Below are 18,024 nucleotides of genomic sequence, written 5' to 3' on the forward strand. Positions count from 1 at the left end.
GAACCAGAATATAGGTGTGGTAACGGCTGGGTGGAGACAAATTTACATGAACCTAGCAATGGTGGGACATTAGATTATGACAGTGATGGCGAACCTTTTGGAGGCCGAGTGCCCAAACTGCAATCCAAAAGTCACTTATCTATCGCAAAGTGGCAACCGCAATTTAAACTAAATACTGTACAAACGTTTTAACTCATACATGAACATTATGGAAAATCCAAGTTGAAAATAAACTGTGAAGATAAACAATTTTATCCATCCTACTCCTGAAAAATGTATTCAATTTTTTAGAACCTCCCAGTTTTATTTTCTGTTTTAAAAAGCTAAAAAAGTAGGTTTAATGCTATTGTCTCATATGATAAGGATTCAGCTTTTCCCATAGTCTCGCAGTTAGCAATCATGTGACCCCCAACAAGACAAATTCAGCAATCATGAGGCCCCCAACAAATCATGAGGCCCCCAACAAGACAAATTCAGCAATCATGAGGCCTCCAACAAATCATGAGGCCCCCAACAAGACATATTCAGCAATCATGAGGCCCCCAACAAATCATGATGCCCCCAACAAGACAAATTCAGCAATCTTGAGGCCCCCAACAAATCATAAGGCTCCCAACAAGACAAATTCAGCAGTCATGAGGCACATAAATGGACAGCATTTCACATAAATAGGCAGAATGCCCCTTAATATGGTAGCCCCCCAAGTTAGGTAGTGAGTGACAGGGACCCCCAGCTTAGCTAGTGAGTGACAGGCGCCTCCAGTTAGGTAGTGAGTGACAGGGACCCCGATAGTGAGTGACAGGGAGCCCCTTTAGGTAGTGAGTGAGTGCCAGGGAGCCCCTTTAGGTAGTGAGTGAGTGCCAGGGAGCCCCTTCAAGCAGTAAGTGAGTGCCAGGGAGCCCCTTCAGGCAGTGAGTGAGTGCCAGGGAGCCCCTTCAGGCAGTGAATGAGTGCCAGGGAGCCCCTTCAGGCAGTGAGTGAGTGCCAGGGAGCCCCTTTAGGCAGTGAGTGAGTGCCAGGGAGCCCCTTCAGGCAGTGAGTGAGTGCCAGGGAGCCCCTTCAGGCAGTGAGTGAGTGCCAGGGAGCCCCTTCAGGCAGTGAGTGAGTGCCAGGGAGCCCCATTCAGGCAGTGAGTGGGTGACAGGGAGGCCCTTTAGGTAGTGAGTGAGTGCCAGGGAGCCCCTTTAGGCAGTGAGTGAGTGACAGGGAGCCCTTTAGGTAGTGAGTGAGTGCCAGGGAGCCCCTTTAGGCAGTGAGTGAGTGCCAGGGAGCCCCTTTAGGGAGTGAGTGAGTGACAAGGAGGCCCTTTAGGGAGTGAGTGCCAGGGAGCCCCTTTAGGGAGTGAGTAAGTGCCAGGGAGCCCCTTTAGGGAGTGAGTGAGTGCCAGGGAGCCCCTTTAGGGAGTGAGTGCCAGGGAGCCCCTTTAGGGAGTGAGTGGGTGCCAGGCAGCCCCTTTAGGGAGTGAGTGAGTGAGTGAGTGAGTGAGTGGCAGGGAGCCCCTTTAGGGAGTGAGTGAGTGCCAGGGAGCCCCTTTAGGGAGTGAGTGAGTGCCAGGGAGCCCCTTTAGGGAGTGAGTGAGTGCCAGGGAGCCCCTTTAGGGAGTGAGTGAGTGCCAGGGAGCCCCTTTAGGGAGTGAGTGAGTGACCCCTCCAGCCGCCACCGCTCCCCCCACCCCCCTTACCTCGTAACAGACCTCAGGATCATCGGCGACCCGACCAGTAAGAGCGGGCGCCGGAAGCACCCGCTCGATATGCGGAAGTGATGTCACTTCCGCATATCAGTGCGGGCGCTGGGTCCTAGTGCCCGCACGATTGGTCGCCGGCTCGCCGCCTAATCCTGAGGTCTGAGTGACGCGGCGGCTGGAGGGAGCCGCTGCCAGAGGGGGCGGCCGGGCGGAAGTCCGTGGCACCCCAGGACAGATTGGGAGCACGTGCCACCCCAAAACAGGGCTAGCGACGCCCCTGTTCTGCAGCATATACAGAATAATCACTTTAATCCAAAAGAGGGGGGAAAACAAAGTATGCATATTGCCCGTGTAGACAATTAACTGGGGTGCTTTAATGTGATCCCAGGTGGAAGCTCATAACATTTGGTCTCCACCCAGCTAGTCCACCAACTAAAGTAGGATAAACGTAAGATCTGAGGGAGAGTAAAGGGAGTAGAAACAAGAGAAGCATGAAGTTTAGAGGCTAGCTAGTGATGATGATTTATTTAGTAGGGAGGGCTCTAAACGTATCCAGGGACCCCTATATCTTTTGGAACTTTTTTGACTGTCCCACAAGATATTGGTAAGTTTCTAATTCACCACAAATGTCCTCATCAGGAACTTAAAGCAAATCTGAAGTGAATATAAACTTATGAGATAATGAATTGGATGTGTAGTACAGATAACAAATAGAACATTAGTGGAAAAGAAAAAGTCTCATGTTTTTCAGTACAGGAAGAGTTAAAACACTTCAGTTTTTATCTGTACAAAATAGCTTTTCTGAGAATACGGAACACTTTTTGTTGCTACTAATGTTCTATTACTTACCAGTACTACACATACAATTCATTATCTCAGAAGGTTATTTTCTCTTCAGTGTCACTTAAACCTCATTAAAATCAGTCAACTGTGGGTTTCTTTCTATTTTTAGCAAAAAGTCATCTTTTTGAGTAGTTGTAGCTGCAAGGATGGCAAGCTTGTTTTGGGGCTTGGTGAAGACTTCTATTCTCTCAGCCAGTAGGGCCTGCCAGGAGTCCTTAATCCCTACTCTATGAAACATGGATTTCAGTAATTTGTAAACCTTACACCAGAACCTGGTCAGCTGGGGGCAAGAAAGCCAAATATGCAACATATCCCCTTTGGCCAAGCAGCCTAGGTAGCAATCTGGGTTAGCTCCAGGCTGCAGCTTTGACACCCTAGAAGGAAACAGGTACCACCTGGTAAGTACTTTCTTGGCTACCTCAACATTGTGCAAGTTGTTGGAGCATTAATATAATCTGTTCTGTGAAATTTCACGAAAATAAGTTTAGTACTACTTGTTTGTCAACCCAATGTCCCTCATCATAGAGCAGTACATGCTGCTCACCCGGGCAGCCAAACAGCATATCTATCCATTGATTGCTCCAAAATCTCAGCCTGATATTTACACAACATTTTAGTTGACAAAACTCTGACAAGTGTACTAGGCTTTAGTCAGCACTCAGCAGTACGTAACTTGAACAAAAATAATGTATACAGCCTTGCTGCAGGGGAAGAACCATCCAATGATTGTCTTATTCATTCAACAGCCAAAGGACATCCATTTTGTATATATTTAAAGCACAGTTTGAAGGAAAACTCTACAACGTTCAATTCAATCTTTCACAAAAGCAACTCTTGTCATTTGTAACTTTTTATATTTTTGCCCTTTAGAGATTTACTGAAAAGAGTTTCAATATTTCCTAAGCTGTCTTTCTAGCCAGCTCTCTTCTCTAATTAGTTCTTGGGAGTTAGACTGATGTATTGAAAACTTTTATCGACAGCGGCACAGAGACATAGAGAAGTGAAGACAATAGATTGGGCATGTTATGAAATTGCTTGTCAGTGTTGACACAGCTTAAGGGTGGTAGAAAAAGCCTACTGGAGCATCATCCTTTTTCGGCAAACCAAAGAACGATTTAAAGCCAAACTAAAGTAAAAATAGGAAAAAAAATACATTCTTCCCTGTTATAATATTTTTTAGTTTGTGCCTATAGAAATGATGCACATATCTAACTTACACTGCCTTCAATAGTGTAATAGGGGAAAGACATGTTCACGGGGAGTAGGCCTTATACAATTGACCAATAGTAAACAACCACACCTAAGGAAATTAAAGAAAGGTAGTTCAACATTGGACTGTTACAGCAAAAGGGGCAGTTTTAAAAAGACATTTAGGGCCCGTTTCCACTAGGAGCGGTGCGATGTGGCTACATAGCCGCATCGCACCGCAGGTGTCCTGAAACACATGCACGGCAATGAAAGAGTTTTCACTGCGTGCATGTTGTGCAGAGCGATCCGAGAATCTGCAGCATGCTGCAGATTCTCGCACGGCCGCATCCGCCTGCAGCCATGTCCCATCTCCTCCATTGGCTTCCACATCGGGAGATGCGGAAGTGATGCGACCGGCGGCGGAAGTGATGCGATTCGGCTAGGTAGCAGCATTCGCATCCTTTAGCAGTGGAAACCGGCCCTAAGAGTTTATCTGTTCCAAATGGTTTCATTTTAAAATACAGCACTTATTTTGTTTATCAATAGCATTATTGTTATCAACTATGGTGCTGTATAGAGTACAAGACGGGGAACAATAAATACATACATACTTCATGCACATCCAGCAACACAAGTACAAAAATACATACACAGTTAAAGCGAGATGAAACTTAGTTAATCAAATATTGTATAAATAATGTACAACCCAAAAATGTATTATTCAAAATGTCAAGCATTTAGAAAAGTGTTCATTACCTTAGCAATTACCTGGTTCATCTGCCTGCTCTGTAATTTCCGAAGACAATGAAAAGGAAGTGAACTTTTCTGCAATTGGGATTTTTTTTTCTTTTTCTTTTTGGCATCCTTTTCTGTGATTTTTAAGCACAACATGGATGCTCATCCAGGATAAATAAAAAGAAAAGAAAAGTATTTACCATGGTCCCAAGCCTCGGACACAGGAAAAGGTGTTACAGGTACAGAGCATTTATTGTGAGGGTGCCAAAGAAAGCATTTTTGTAGTTCATTATATTACAGTTTAATCCTGCTTTAATGCATAGTATGATAACCTTTCAAGTGCAAGTACCTGTTCATTTTATAGAATACATGTATCACAATGGGAGGGGGGGGGGGGGGAGGAGAGCGGAATACTTGAAACATTAAAAAACTTTCTCAGAAAGTAGAGTATACAAATACTGTTCCGTAAGTTTACAATTGAGAGGGGAAATACCAGATAAGGGGATGAAGAAGCTAGATTGTGAGGCAGTGAGTCCTATACCATCTGAGGCAGTTGTGTCTATGTCTGTGAAGGGGTTTTTGAGAAATTATAGGCAGAGATGACTTTAAATGGTACATGTGAAGGTTTTAAGAGGCAAGTATGGCGTATAGGATTGTTGAAAAGAGTTGCAAAGGTGGTGTGAAACTCACATCCTCAATGGGAGAGTGAGATTTCAGGTTTAAGATTGGCACACCTTACCGTGTGTAGCTTGGGTGCTCAGTCTTGATGCAAAAGCAGCATCAGTCCAATATCAATGATACAAGTCCGACTGGCACACCATGTCGATTCTCCAAACGAGTTTATTGTTTGCACAGCATGACAATTGGGAGAGTGAGAGAAGTTAATCTAAATGGAGGATACAAGTGTGTCAAGTGAGAAGTAATAGTTGATTGAAGACAAAGGGGGCAAATTATGGAGAAGAGAACATTGTAAGAGAGGGCTTGGAGTTTGAGCTTGGTCCCCTGGGTAGTTGGCAGACAATGGAGGGATTGGCTAATAGAAGTGTGTGCATGAAATATGCATGCATGAAATAGAGGCACCATGAAAAATGGGTGTTGGGTGAATCCAACATAAGTCTACAGGATAAATACCATTGTGAAAACAAAAAAAATATTTACAGTGGTAATAACAATAGATTGGTAAATGTTACCAATATTTTAATTCAATTAAACCTAACCTTACTGTCACACAGAACCCTCTCCCCTCGCATTCCTTCTCAACACCTAGGCTAGCCCTACAACCCCCTTCCTGACATTAAACCCCAAATCCCCCCTTCCTGATGCCTAACCCTAAAACCCTCCCTTTCTGATACCTAACCTTAAAACCCCCCTTCCTGATGCCTAACCCTAAAACCCACCTTCCCGATGCCTAACCCTAAAACCCACCTTCCTGAAGCCTAACACTAAACCCCCCCTTTCTGATGCATTACCCAAAAGCCCCCCTTTCTGAAGCCTAACCTTAAAACCCCCCTTTCTAACCTTATAATTTTCAAAACAATACATTCCAAAAGATAATTTTTCAAAAATGTAAAATTCGTAAGTGCAAAAGATAAAAAATTTCAAAACTGTAAGTTACTCATTTTCAAAGAAGATACATTTTGTTTAGATGGAACAGGTACAGACTTTTTATCGGGCACCCAGATTTCTGCTTTGGGCGTCCCATAGCTGATATTTGCATTAGAGCCTATGGGGTGCCCAAATTGTCCATTAGTCCCAGGCACTCAACTTTCCTGCTTCCGAAAAAAGTATATGCTGTAGACTTCATAATCCATGCTGCTTCTGTGTCAAGACATTTCATCCTAGCCGGACTCCTGCTACCACTTAACATGCACAGACCCAGTGGCATAGCAATAACGGATGCAGCGGTTGCGACCACATCAGAGCCCTTCTTCATCCATCTTATTGGCTTTTCATTGGTGCTATGCTGGTAATGAACACCCCCTATATGTGCATTGCATAGTGGCAATCTTTTACAAACTCTTTTCTTACTCTAAATACACCTCTCTGACACTGCAGCTGTTTTTGGTAGGTTTTGGGGCTCCATATCAATAGAGTGCTTGGGGCCCAATGTAAAAGTCGCACTGGGGCCCTAAGCTTCTTAGTTACACCACTGCACACACAGACCACTGAAGCGGTGCAAAAGTCATTGTTTGACATAGAGGATGTGCTGCCAAAGGGTTAGTGGAGAAGTGTTTTCACAAGGAAGCAGCACCAAGTGCTAAGCAAGGCTTCAGAAATCTCAGTAATACTGTATGATCTTCAGAATCATCTTAATACTTTTTCTTTTATTTTAAGATATGTAATTAGCACAGCAGCCATGGACAAATCCTTATTTAAGTAAATCTTGTAATGACATCCTCCATGTTTGTCACACATCAGGTCTCCTTTAAGTTACTTCTCTTTGTGGAAATACCATTTTTTAAAACATATGATCAGAGCATTATATTTTCACTATCAAACAAATAGAGCTCTGCAAGGCCATTACTGCTCAGCTGCAGAGGAAAAGTCGTTTGTGTTATGTGGCTTCCCACTGGCATCTGTTATGTGTTACTAGATCACCCTAAGACAAGTCAGCAGGCAATCACTCATATCACACGTATAATGCAGAGGGACATTTACTGCTACACATGTACTTACAAGTGTTCCCTTCTGCATTTACTTCATTATGCTCAGATTATTTTCTGTACATACTGCAAACAATGACTTTTGTCGCACAGTTCTAGGGACTAAAGTGGAGAAATCAAATGATTTTCCAAAAGTAGCTAATATCACATTTGTATTTTTAATAACACTTTCAAATTCAGCCCATTTCCTTAACATTCACTTTTGGTCTAAAAAATGTAAAACAATATATATATATATATATATATATATATATATATATATATATATATATATATACATTCTTTCTTTAAATAATTTACTTCCGAACATAAGTGATGGAACTCTACACCCTGATTAGTGCTTCTTGTTCTTGCCAGGGCATATATTTCAAACAAAAGAAGCAAAAGAGTTGTGTGCTCAGACCAGGAGTCACCTGCCATATACTGGCTGCCAAAATGTCTATTGACAAATTAAAAGTAACAGTATATGCATGTTGCATCTGCTTGCCAGGATGTGCAGGGTCTGAAACTAACCCACTGCTATGCCCTGCAGGAGTTGGCCCATACAAACACTTAGCATCTCAACAGGGACACCACGTGTGGGTCTCCCATGTCCCCAATTTCAGCGCTGATAGCACCCCAAGCACTCTCACTGCTCAGGAGCATAGCAACTGCATCCCCTGGGGGAAGGGGGGAGCAGAGAAAGGAGAAAGAGAGGGAAAGAGAGAGTTGGCCAACTCCTGCAGGGCATAGCATTGTGGCAGAGCCTCCCCACCCCTCTTTCCCTTGGCGTTGTCACTCCCAGGTCATACTCTTTCAGCTGGTTGCAATTCACAATAAGGTTGGAATATTTGCCTTTGGGGGGGGGGGGGGGGGGGTAACGTGGACTGTCCTCCACACAGATCATTGGCCACGCCTGGAGGTGTACCCCAGGGTGCAGTCGCTATGCTCCTGAGTAGTGAGAGTGCTTGGGGTGTGCGCTGCTCCCCATTTCTTGGGGGCATGGGACGCCTACTGGCGGAGCCCCTGTTCCAATGCAAAATAATTTGTGTTGGCCAACTACTGCAAGGTTTAGTAGTGTAGTTAGTTTAAGACCCTGCATATTCTGGTAAGCAGATGCAATATCCCTATGCTGTGCCCTTTAATTTGTCTATAGACATTTTGACAGCCAGTATTTAAGTCAGGTGATGCCTGGCATTGGCACACACCTCTTTCTTTTTTGTATGCAGTTTAGCAGTTGCTTCTTCTTATGGGGGTGGGTGGAGGGCGTTGGCTGCGCCTGGAGGTGGACTATCTACATTTCTCTGCCCCCCCCCCCCCCCCAAGGGTGCAGTTGATATGCTTCTGAGCAAAATTAGTATAGAAAACAGCACTATGCTGCAACCAATAGCCAATCAAATAATCCTGGTGCGCTATTGTAAACAATCACTGCATCTTTGAATTATACAAACAAGAAAAAACACAACAGCGCTGCCACTAGAAAGTCCAAAGTACAGCTGCATCACAACATCAGAAAATGTTATGCAGTCCAATAAATGCTAATCATCTTCATTTACAGACTCTGTTGTCAGTTAAATTCTTGTATCAATAAAAAGCCACTTAACACACTCACCAGATATACGGACTCTTGCTACAGGAGTTTGTTATGCTGTGAAGGGTTTCAGCGACCCTCCTAGCTGCCTGGCAATCAACGTACATTCTTAGATCAAAGGATCTCACGGAATGCCCTGAGCAGTGAGAGTGCTTGGGGTGTATCAGTTTTGCTCCCCATTTCTTGGGGGCATGAGAGGCCTACATGGGCGCCCCTGTTGAGATGTAAAGTATTTTGCGTGGGCCAACTCCTGCAGGACAAAACAGTAAGTTACCGTAGTTAATTTAAAGGTGCTCACACAGAATACAATAGAATAATCCAATTTTACGGCAATTTGATAAAAATGATTGGTTGTCCCCCCAAAAAAACGAAAACATTCGTTCAAGTAATCAGATCGAATTTCCCATTTTTATTCTATAAAAGAAGATTGGGAGTGTTGGATTTTTCTGAAAATGTGAACATATGTGTGGGATATTGGTCAGATACTTGAAATTATACGATCAGTCAAAATACTTAATTGCAATTTTTGAACTGAAAAAAAATATAAAAAAAATTATATGGTGTGTGGCCACCTGAAGACCCTTCACATTCTGGCAAGTGGATGCAATATTCATACGTTGTGCCCTTTAATTTGTTAACAGACATTTTGGTTGCCAGTATATAAGTCAGGTGATGCCTGGTATGAGCCACACCTCATAAAATGCATAAATTGCAATTACTTGCTGGTGCATTGTCCCATTGCTCCCATTGCTGCTGCTTTCCACCCACTCTAATGGGCCAGTCAGGAGCCGATTTCATTGGCTCGTGACCCTATGAACCCTATGAGCCAATCACAGTGATCACAGCTAGAATTCTGGATGGCGACAGTGGGCCTTGGGAAGTAAAAAAGTACAAACCCAGTCCTATTCTGAGTAACTCTTCTATTGTGATAAAAGCACTCCATCTATTTGCCGAAGTCAATAACTTTTAGTATGTATGCCAAAGGTTTACCAGGGAGAGGAAAATCATTAAAGTTTGTGTCTGTGATCCGTGGAAACCTTCTTATATAGTGCCTATGCCTCTGAACAATATATAAAGGAAAACAGGCTTTCGCTGAATCAACCATTATCCTGGATGATGTGTACTGGAAGACCTGTAATGTGTACACAGCATTTAAGATGCCTTTCTTATAAACATTTAGAAAGTAGACCCAGGACTGATTATACACAGAAAACAAAATGACACTTTTGTGAGTAATTCAGCTTGCACACTTACTCCTTGCACCCGTACAGTTGTTAATAATGATGCACTGAAATCAAAAAGTGGACAGTACAATACATATGTTATATAAGTAGAACAAATATTACTTATATACCATACATAATCGAATACAAGTCAACCTCTTGTATAAGTCGACTCCAATATTTGACCGGGTTGACCCTCTTAAGCTGGAATTTTTTATTGACTCAAATATAAGTCTACCTAGCAAAGTTAATGGTTGCTCTTGGAGACCAGAAAGAAATTACAGCTGCACTTGGTTGGGGCCCCGATTAATGACTGGACTGCATACAGTATTGCAGCCATTAACCCCTCCTGTCCCTTAAGTGCAGCCAATAACTCCCTCAGGCCCCCAAGGGTAGTAATTATTCACTCCCCTCTCCTGTAGCCCAGTATCCCCCTCCCCCCACCTCTTTCCTTCTTAATTGTTGTGGTTAGGACTTTCAGACCTGTGTTTTCTTTGCATTTCCTTTATCAAATGGGATTGTCACTAATAGTACACACATTACTCAGTGTTGCCTGTGACTTGCATATAAGTCAACTGTACTTTTATCTAGTGAGTCCGACCTACATTTCTAGACTTATTCTGGAGTATATGGGGTATGTTTTTTTCTTTTTCCTGAGATAGCAAGGCGGTCCCTGCTGCTTTACAGGCTTAGAGGGCAGATAAATAAATGCACTTCATTTTAAAAGTTTGCTTTTCGACTACATTTCTGTGGTGGTGAAATGAAAGCTACTGTCATTTATCATTGGTTGTTATCATCACTATGGTATTAAAATCTTGTTCTGAAATACCAGCATAACTTTCTCCTAATTTGTGTCTTTCATTTGAAATGTAGCTTTTTTTATTCTAAGAAAGCGGCATTACCCAGTTCTGATCAGGGCTACAATGCTTTTAAAATCATTTTAATAATGTATTATTGGTTTCGTAATTAACGTTTCAGCTAAAGAGCACATGTTTTCTTTCATTATATGACTTAATAATAGTATGAGTCATGCACATTCTCTCTGTTTAATTAATCATACTAAAGAATAAAAGCAGACAGAACAGTCCTGGCTGGAGTCATATTCAGTTGCCAATATGTAGGATAGAGAATAGCGGCCCTGCAAGAGCTTGGCATATGTACGAAAATGGCATTCCTAATCCTAACCTCTCCACTTTGGCTTGTACAATTCTTTCACGTGAATTGGTCATTGCAGTAAATCTAGAAACAGTGGGAAGCCTGATATTTTTCTCATTTGTTATGGGGTAATTTTTGAAGCATTGACATAATGTCAAAGATATAAACGGTATTTGGCGTCATTGTTGTAGCTGCAATTTTTATAGTGTAAAAATTAGATCCACCTATTGTAGCCGCAAACATTTGCATGATATAGCGGTAATAAAATGACCAGTGCACCCGTAAATAGCCATAATAAAAATGACGGGTGCCCTTTTCACCGCTTTATAGCTGCAAATCACGGAAAATAACATTGAAGTCTATGGCAGTACCCTTTTTACAAAAGCAGCTCAGGCACCCTTTTTACCTGATACCCCAAGCTAGGAATCAAGAATCACTGTCTGATGTCTGCACACCTTGTGCTGCATGGCTCCTGTGAACTGCAGTCATCCAGCAGACCACACTCTCCTCCCCCTTTTTGCTAATGAGGAAGAAGGAGGATCCTGCAGCTGCAGGAGCTCCTCCCATCAAAAAGAGGACAGTGTTGCAGGCATCCACTGCATGTCTAAAGAAGCCCTGCTCCCAGCACGAGCATGGAGAAAACTAGTGCATGCAGGTCAGGGCATGCAGGTGACAGAAGGCCTTCATCATGTGTCTGAAGGGGCTACATCCCCCCCACGAGCATGAAGGAATCTAGTGCATACAGGTGACAGGACACATTCATCACACTGCTGAAGAGGCTCCACCCCCATGAGCATGGAGGAAATTAGTGCATGCAGGTCAAGGCATGGGGAGAGCAGGGCTAGCCATAAAGCCATGATAAACATTCATGCAGTGAATGAAAAGTATGCTTTATTGTCACTGTCAACACATGCATGTTGCATGCAGTGCATTACAATGCCACACGCCGTTATACTACAAAACACCTGCTGGATTGTGAACATTGCTATAGGTGGTGCATTGCAGTGCAGAAAGCATATTGTGCCTGGCTAAGAGAGAGAACTTTCAGTAATACCCCCCCCCCCCCCCCCTTTGAAAATCCCTGGTTTGTCCCTGTCCATTATTCAACACTGCTAAAAATGCAAAACTTTGTGGGAAGCGGGAAATTTGGGCGCCTGTAGCTAATGGACTGTTTGGATGCTGCTACTATAGGCACTAATGTAGATATTGGCTATTGGACGCCAAAAGCAGAAATTTGGGCACCTGATGAATACCGTTTTTAGAAAATTATCATTTTTTTCAATTTATCCTTTTTACATTTTTAAATGTATCATTTTCGAAATCCATTTATTTATTTTGTATTTACATTATTTGTGGCAGGGTTAGGGACAGTGTGTGTGTGTGTGTGTGTGTGTGTGGGGGGGGGGGGGGTAGTGAAGGTTAGGCATCAGAAGGGAGGTTTTAAGGTTAGGCTTCTGGAAAGGGGGTTTATGGTTAGGTGTCAGGAAGGGGGTTTTACGGTTAGGAATCAGAAACAGGTGTTTTAAGGTTAGGAGTGAGGTAGGTGGGTTTTAGGGTTCGGCATTGGAAGGGGGAGGGTTCTGTGAGAGAGAAGGGTTACGTTTAGCTGTGGTAAAATATTGGTAACATTTACCAATGTTTTACAATCATCATTACAACTGTAAATATTGCTTCGATTTCATTTGGCACCCAGTTCAGAATGATATTTATCGTTTAGACTTATATTGGCTTCAACCCGTGCCCATTTTTTTTTTGCGTCCATAAAAGCCATCCATAATTGCTAGAGATATGGTATATTAATTGTTTTTTCAGAGATGTTGTACCTGATCTGTGCTTGGTACGGATGAGTATTGCTCTTTGTGGTGGAACTTAGACAATAGCTCATGGCGACCTAAAACCATTAAAATACAATAAGGTGCTCAAAGGGACCAATAGGTCCTTTTACTATACTAAAAATGAATATTTAAAATACCATTGCATTTATTCAGCTTTATTTCATCCAAAAAAATATCTCCCATGAAGCATCAATGCTAATTATGTAAATCACCCCAATATATTTTATAATGTGACAATACTGAAAATTCCCCTTTCATTTCAATGTGCAGGAAGATGTTAAAGGGAACCTGTACTGAGTAAAATTATTTAAAATAAACACACGAGGTAACTTCAAATGAACATTACATAGTTACCTTGCCATCAGCTCCTTTCAGAAGCTCACCATTTTCTTCTTACAGTGATCCCTTCCAGTTCTGACAACATTTTGTCAGAATTGAAATATATCAGTTGCTGTCAGTTATAGCTGAGAGGACAACTGATGTGGCACGTAATGTCCATGTTTCCCTATGGCTCAAGTGGGCGACGTTACAGTTTAACAGTGTGCTGACCAGGAAGCTGTTATGGGGTAATAGCCAGTTTCAAAATGGAGGACGGAGAATTTCCTTGATCACAGTGGACAAACAGGTCGCTCGGGGAAGCGGAGAAAGAGATTGAGGAGTAGACTACATGGGAGATAAGCATGACCTGTGCATGTTTATGTTGACTTTTAATTTTCAGTTCAGGTTTTCTTTAAAAATCTAAAAGAAGTAAAAGCGTTGCCTCCTTAAGACACTAGTTCACTATATGGTGTATCTATATCTTTCCACGTGTGTAATTGACTGTATAAAGTAAAGAGCTGAATTCTGGAATTGCCAGGCATTATACTGCTTTCAAGTTTTTTGGAAGGTCTGTTCAAATGAAGCATTTTCCTGTTTATAAAACTACCATTGATCATGTTATTACAAAATATTTACACTGTCTGTCATCTCGGCTATTAGGTGCTCATTACAATTTCTTATGTAACAATGCGCATAGAGGACTATGGAACAATGTTTGCTAAAATCAATACAATACATGAAAAGGGATGTTGTGTAGAAAAAAATTGAAGTATAATAATCATCATCAAATGGCTTAAAATATACATGTAACCATAAAGGGAGGGGGGGGGGGGGGGGGGGTTACATACTCACCTAAAAAGAGGGAAGGCTCTAGATCTCGTTTTGCATCCCCTTGTTCCACCGCTGGGCCTCTTTAAATGTACCATCAGCTCCATCTTCATGTTTCTTTGTCAGGCTACGTAAGTATGTCGGTCTGCGATTACTTATGGAGATACCCAATAGTAAGGATCACACACCATTTATGAGCGAATTCAGGTGCTGGAACCTTGTGGCAATCATATCAAGTAATCAAGAAGAAGGTTCCGCTGTATTTCAAGAACTATGCAATTTTATTGTCCCATCACACACAAAACGACATCTGACCGTTATCGCCCACAATTGTTTCTGAGTCAATCTGGTCCCTTATGTTAAGGCATAGGCCAAACAAAAAAACATGCTTATGAAGATAAGCGGCTCCAAGTCCATGTGTATGCGCAGTATGGAGCTGCTCATTTTCAGAAGTACTTGGCTTGTCTGCAGAAGTACATTAGTTGGATGCTGGAACGATGGGACACAGAGAGGACTGGATCAGGTGACACGCCTGAAGCTGTACACTACTGATTACCTAATTTGTCTCTTGGCTGCATAATTTAGGGTCTGGCTATCGCTGGTACCCAGACTACAGTGTTTTTTGTTTTCATAATTTGAGCTCTGGCTATTGCCAGTGCCCAAATTACATAGTGGGCATTAAAGAAGAGCTGTTAGCCATACTATCTCTGAATAAAATACATATAATAGTCAATAAATACTTGCTCTACTTACATTACATATGTATTGCACTGTCCACATTTTTATTTCAGTGAGTTTCATATAGGAAATAAAGAGAATTCTGCTTCTGTCAGTTCCCACTTTGGAATCCCTGTGTCTGAAGCCAATCCTGATGTCATTTCCTCCCTTAATCTCTTTCTGATTTAGTATGCTTGCATGTCCTCCTCCCAGTCTTTAGACACTCCCACACAGCTCTGAAGTAAAAAGTGCATAGTCACAAATCATTGTGTGACTTTGCAGACCTGGTTTATTTGTATGGATCGGATTTAAGCTGAGTCACTTTCTCAGCTCCTCAGCACAAGAAATGTTGGCCAATCAGAGAGGAAAAGAGGTGTGTGAGAGGAAAACGGGAGTGAAAGAAACTTCAGCCAATCATTTTGCATTAGTTATGTCTGAGGAAAAAAGGGGAGGAAAGTAAAGAAGGAAAAAAAATAAAAACAGCATGCACTGCAACTTCTCTTTTGCGGCAGATGTACCAAATAAGAGCCAGGGGACCTGGTAAATTATATTTTATTGAGAAGAAAATTAAGAGTGATTTTTTTAACTTTTGGATGGTCTGTTTAGCATCCTTATTATTTGTTTACCATATAAAAATAGAGAATTGATTTTTTATTTTATGCCTAACAGGTACTCTTTAAGGTCTATGGGGCACCTGAATCCTCCACAGCACAGGCGCCAAGCGGGCACCAAAATAACCTGACTTTCAATGGAAAGGGTCATTGTGATTGAAGGAACCCACACAGTGGCCATATATCACCTTGTAGGAAAGAGAAGCTCACACTCCATATTGAGACGGATGCATATAATAGCCTTTCAAAATCAATGGCTTATTAGCATGCACAATACTGTGAAAAGCCACTGTGAAAAAAAATTACAACAGCTATCAACTGATAATGTTTAAAGAAAGGTGAAGATATTCAATTAGCAGTTATTAAAATATGTAAAGCATGCTTGTCTAGTACTTAATATCTGTGTGAGAGAAACGATCCTGTTTCCTACAGATAAATCTCACATGTATAACAAGATTAAGATGAATAGTCTCACTACAAGTCACATAGGGATGCCTTTAGTCACATAATTACTAAAGGATCTTATGACAAGACGACTGAAAACCAACTGAGATAAAGTGATGCTGGAATAATTACTGAAATGCGAATTATGTAAGATAAGGTGCCGTGCCTAAAGCTACCCTAGGTATAAATGCCTGTAAATATGTGAGGGAATACAATTAGAGCTGCACGATATTGTTTTAAAAGGTGATAATATGTTAATTTATGTGCTGCACATATGTAGTGTGTTCTTGTATGAAAACTAGTCATTAAATGAGAAGATATCACAATGGGAGAAGGACTGTTTGCCCATCCTAGGGATCACAGCTTTCTCTCTCTACATTACGGATGATATTTACTCTGTTTTCTCTAACAGAAAGGAACAAATACATATATTTTGCAGAAATGTTGAAGAAACTCTTACAAAAGTTTGGACATTTAACACCCACTATCTTGTTACAGGGTATGACAATTTTTTTTTTTCATTTTCATTTCATATTATTTTATTAATGAATACAAAACCAATTATTTTCAATATTACTATTTTTTTTAAACTACGTTTCTTTTTTTTTAATCAGAAAAACACAAAAACACAATTGTCATACAAATATAATATTTGTTTATAGCTCCATTTGCAGATTTGACTTGAATCTTTGTAACTTTGTGTCTACTTAAGTGCAGCAAACATAAGACTATTCAACACAGAGTAAAAGAAGGAATATAAATACATACATAGAAGTAAAAAAATACAAATGTTATAATTCACCAAGTCTATGGATTTTTTTTATTTCAAGGGACACTTTGCTGTAAATAACTTAATTTTCAAAAATAGCTTTCCCCCACCCCTTTGTTCTAGGGGAAAAAAAGGAAATTGCATTGTTACCATGGTAAAACATCACTGAGGGGGTGGGGCTACATACTAATATCCTGCTGTATATCATTATGTTCATCTGCCATTGTCAACACTGTGTACAGTTAGATAAACATATTAACTTTACAAATGGTACCTTGTAGTGAACAGAACAGACTTACAGTTATATTTGTAGTAGCACCTTCATCTTTCTCCTTGGGATTGATGCTTTGCAAGTACAACCTCAGCATTGTGTCCTCCCCTGTAGTATTTTATCCTCCCCTCAAGCCTGCTGCCCTCCTCTGCCCTCTTCCTGCCTGCTGTGATCAAATTACATCACTTTTCACAGTGGGTAGCAGAGGGGGAGACAGGAGAACTGCTGCAGCCGTCTTATCATGTCTGTTTGCTATAATCTTATTTCAGATGTCTGCCTCCCTGGATCCGAGTACATCACTTTTCACAGTGGGTGTGGGCTGGGAGCAGGACATGTGGGATGAAGTCATGACATCCCCCAACATCCTTTTCATCCATGACTAGGAAAGAAAAAAATTGCCAGGGCCTGGTTTCAGACATGTGGCAGGGATTTCAAGACCATATGTGGAAACAGAACTTGAGGGTGAGAAAATCACACGTTATGTGTGATTTAATATATATTGGCAACTTATTAGGTTTAAAGCAAACTGTCATTTATAATGTAGCTACTCTTTAACTACTTAAAGACTGTACAAACCATGGCGAGATTAAAATGAAGGTGAGTATGACCTAATTGGACAAAAAACTGTCAACTTCAACTCAGAAAACACACACAAAATCTTTATTATTAATCATATACATAATATCCCCTATTAAAAGATGTGCCACCCAGCTCCCCACTCCCCGACCCCCCCCCCCCCCCCCAAAAGAAAGCACGGAGACCCCCACCCACTCCTCACACTCCCTATAAAGCTAGTATGAAACTGGCCACAAGATTTGTGTTCTCAGATGAAATTAGCACATGCAGATCTATATCAATACTGGACTTCCAGTCAGCAAAAATAGGTCAGAAAAAAAAATATTTATGTGTGTACACTTCCAATTGTTCAAAGTATCGCATAAATCGCCATGCAGCTAGTCATTGAGTGAAGTGGCAAGCACAATTGATGTAAGCAAGGAAGTTCGTCCAGCCAGAAAGTTGCAATGTAAGCATAGCCAAAACTTTAAATCAGCCTCTTTGTAAAATAGTCCCCAGCGTTAGCAGGCATACATAACACAGTCTATGGCATACCACAGCAGACTAATGAGCAGAGACATTGTAGCGCATGCAGCAGGTAAAGCCATTCAATAA

At 41.5% G+C, this 18,024-nt stretch overlaps 1 long non-coding RNA gene across 1 annotated transcript in view; it reads left to right on the forward strand.

Annotated features, from left to right (window-relative positions):
* Nucleotides 1–15,720, forward strand: part of LOC137546310 (uncharacterized) — a 97,847-nt gene extending 82,127 nt beyond the window's left edge. The window contains exon 4 of the long non-coding RNA XR_011026231.1: nt 15,429–15,720. This is a non-coding gene — a long non-coding RNA (uncharacterized lncRNA). The remainder of the gene's footprint in view (nt 1–15,428) is intronic.
* The last annotated feature ends 2,304 nt before the right edge of the window (nt 15,721–18,024 follow it).

This window comes from Hyperolius riggenbachi, chromosome 1 (assembly GCF_040937935.1).
Source record: "Hyperolius riggenbachi isolate aHypRig1 chromosome 1, aHypRig1.pri, whole genome shotgun sequence".
In the NCBI taxonomy this organism is placed as follows: domain Eukaryota; kingdom Metazoa; phylum Chordata; class Amphibia; order Anura; family Hyperoliidae; genus Hyperolius; species Hyperolius riggenbachi.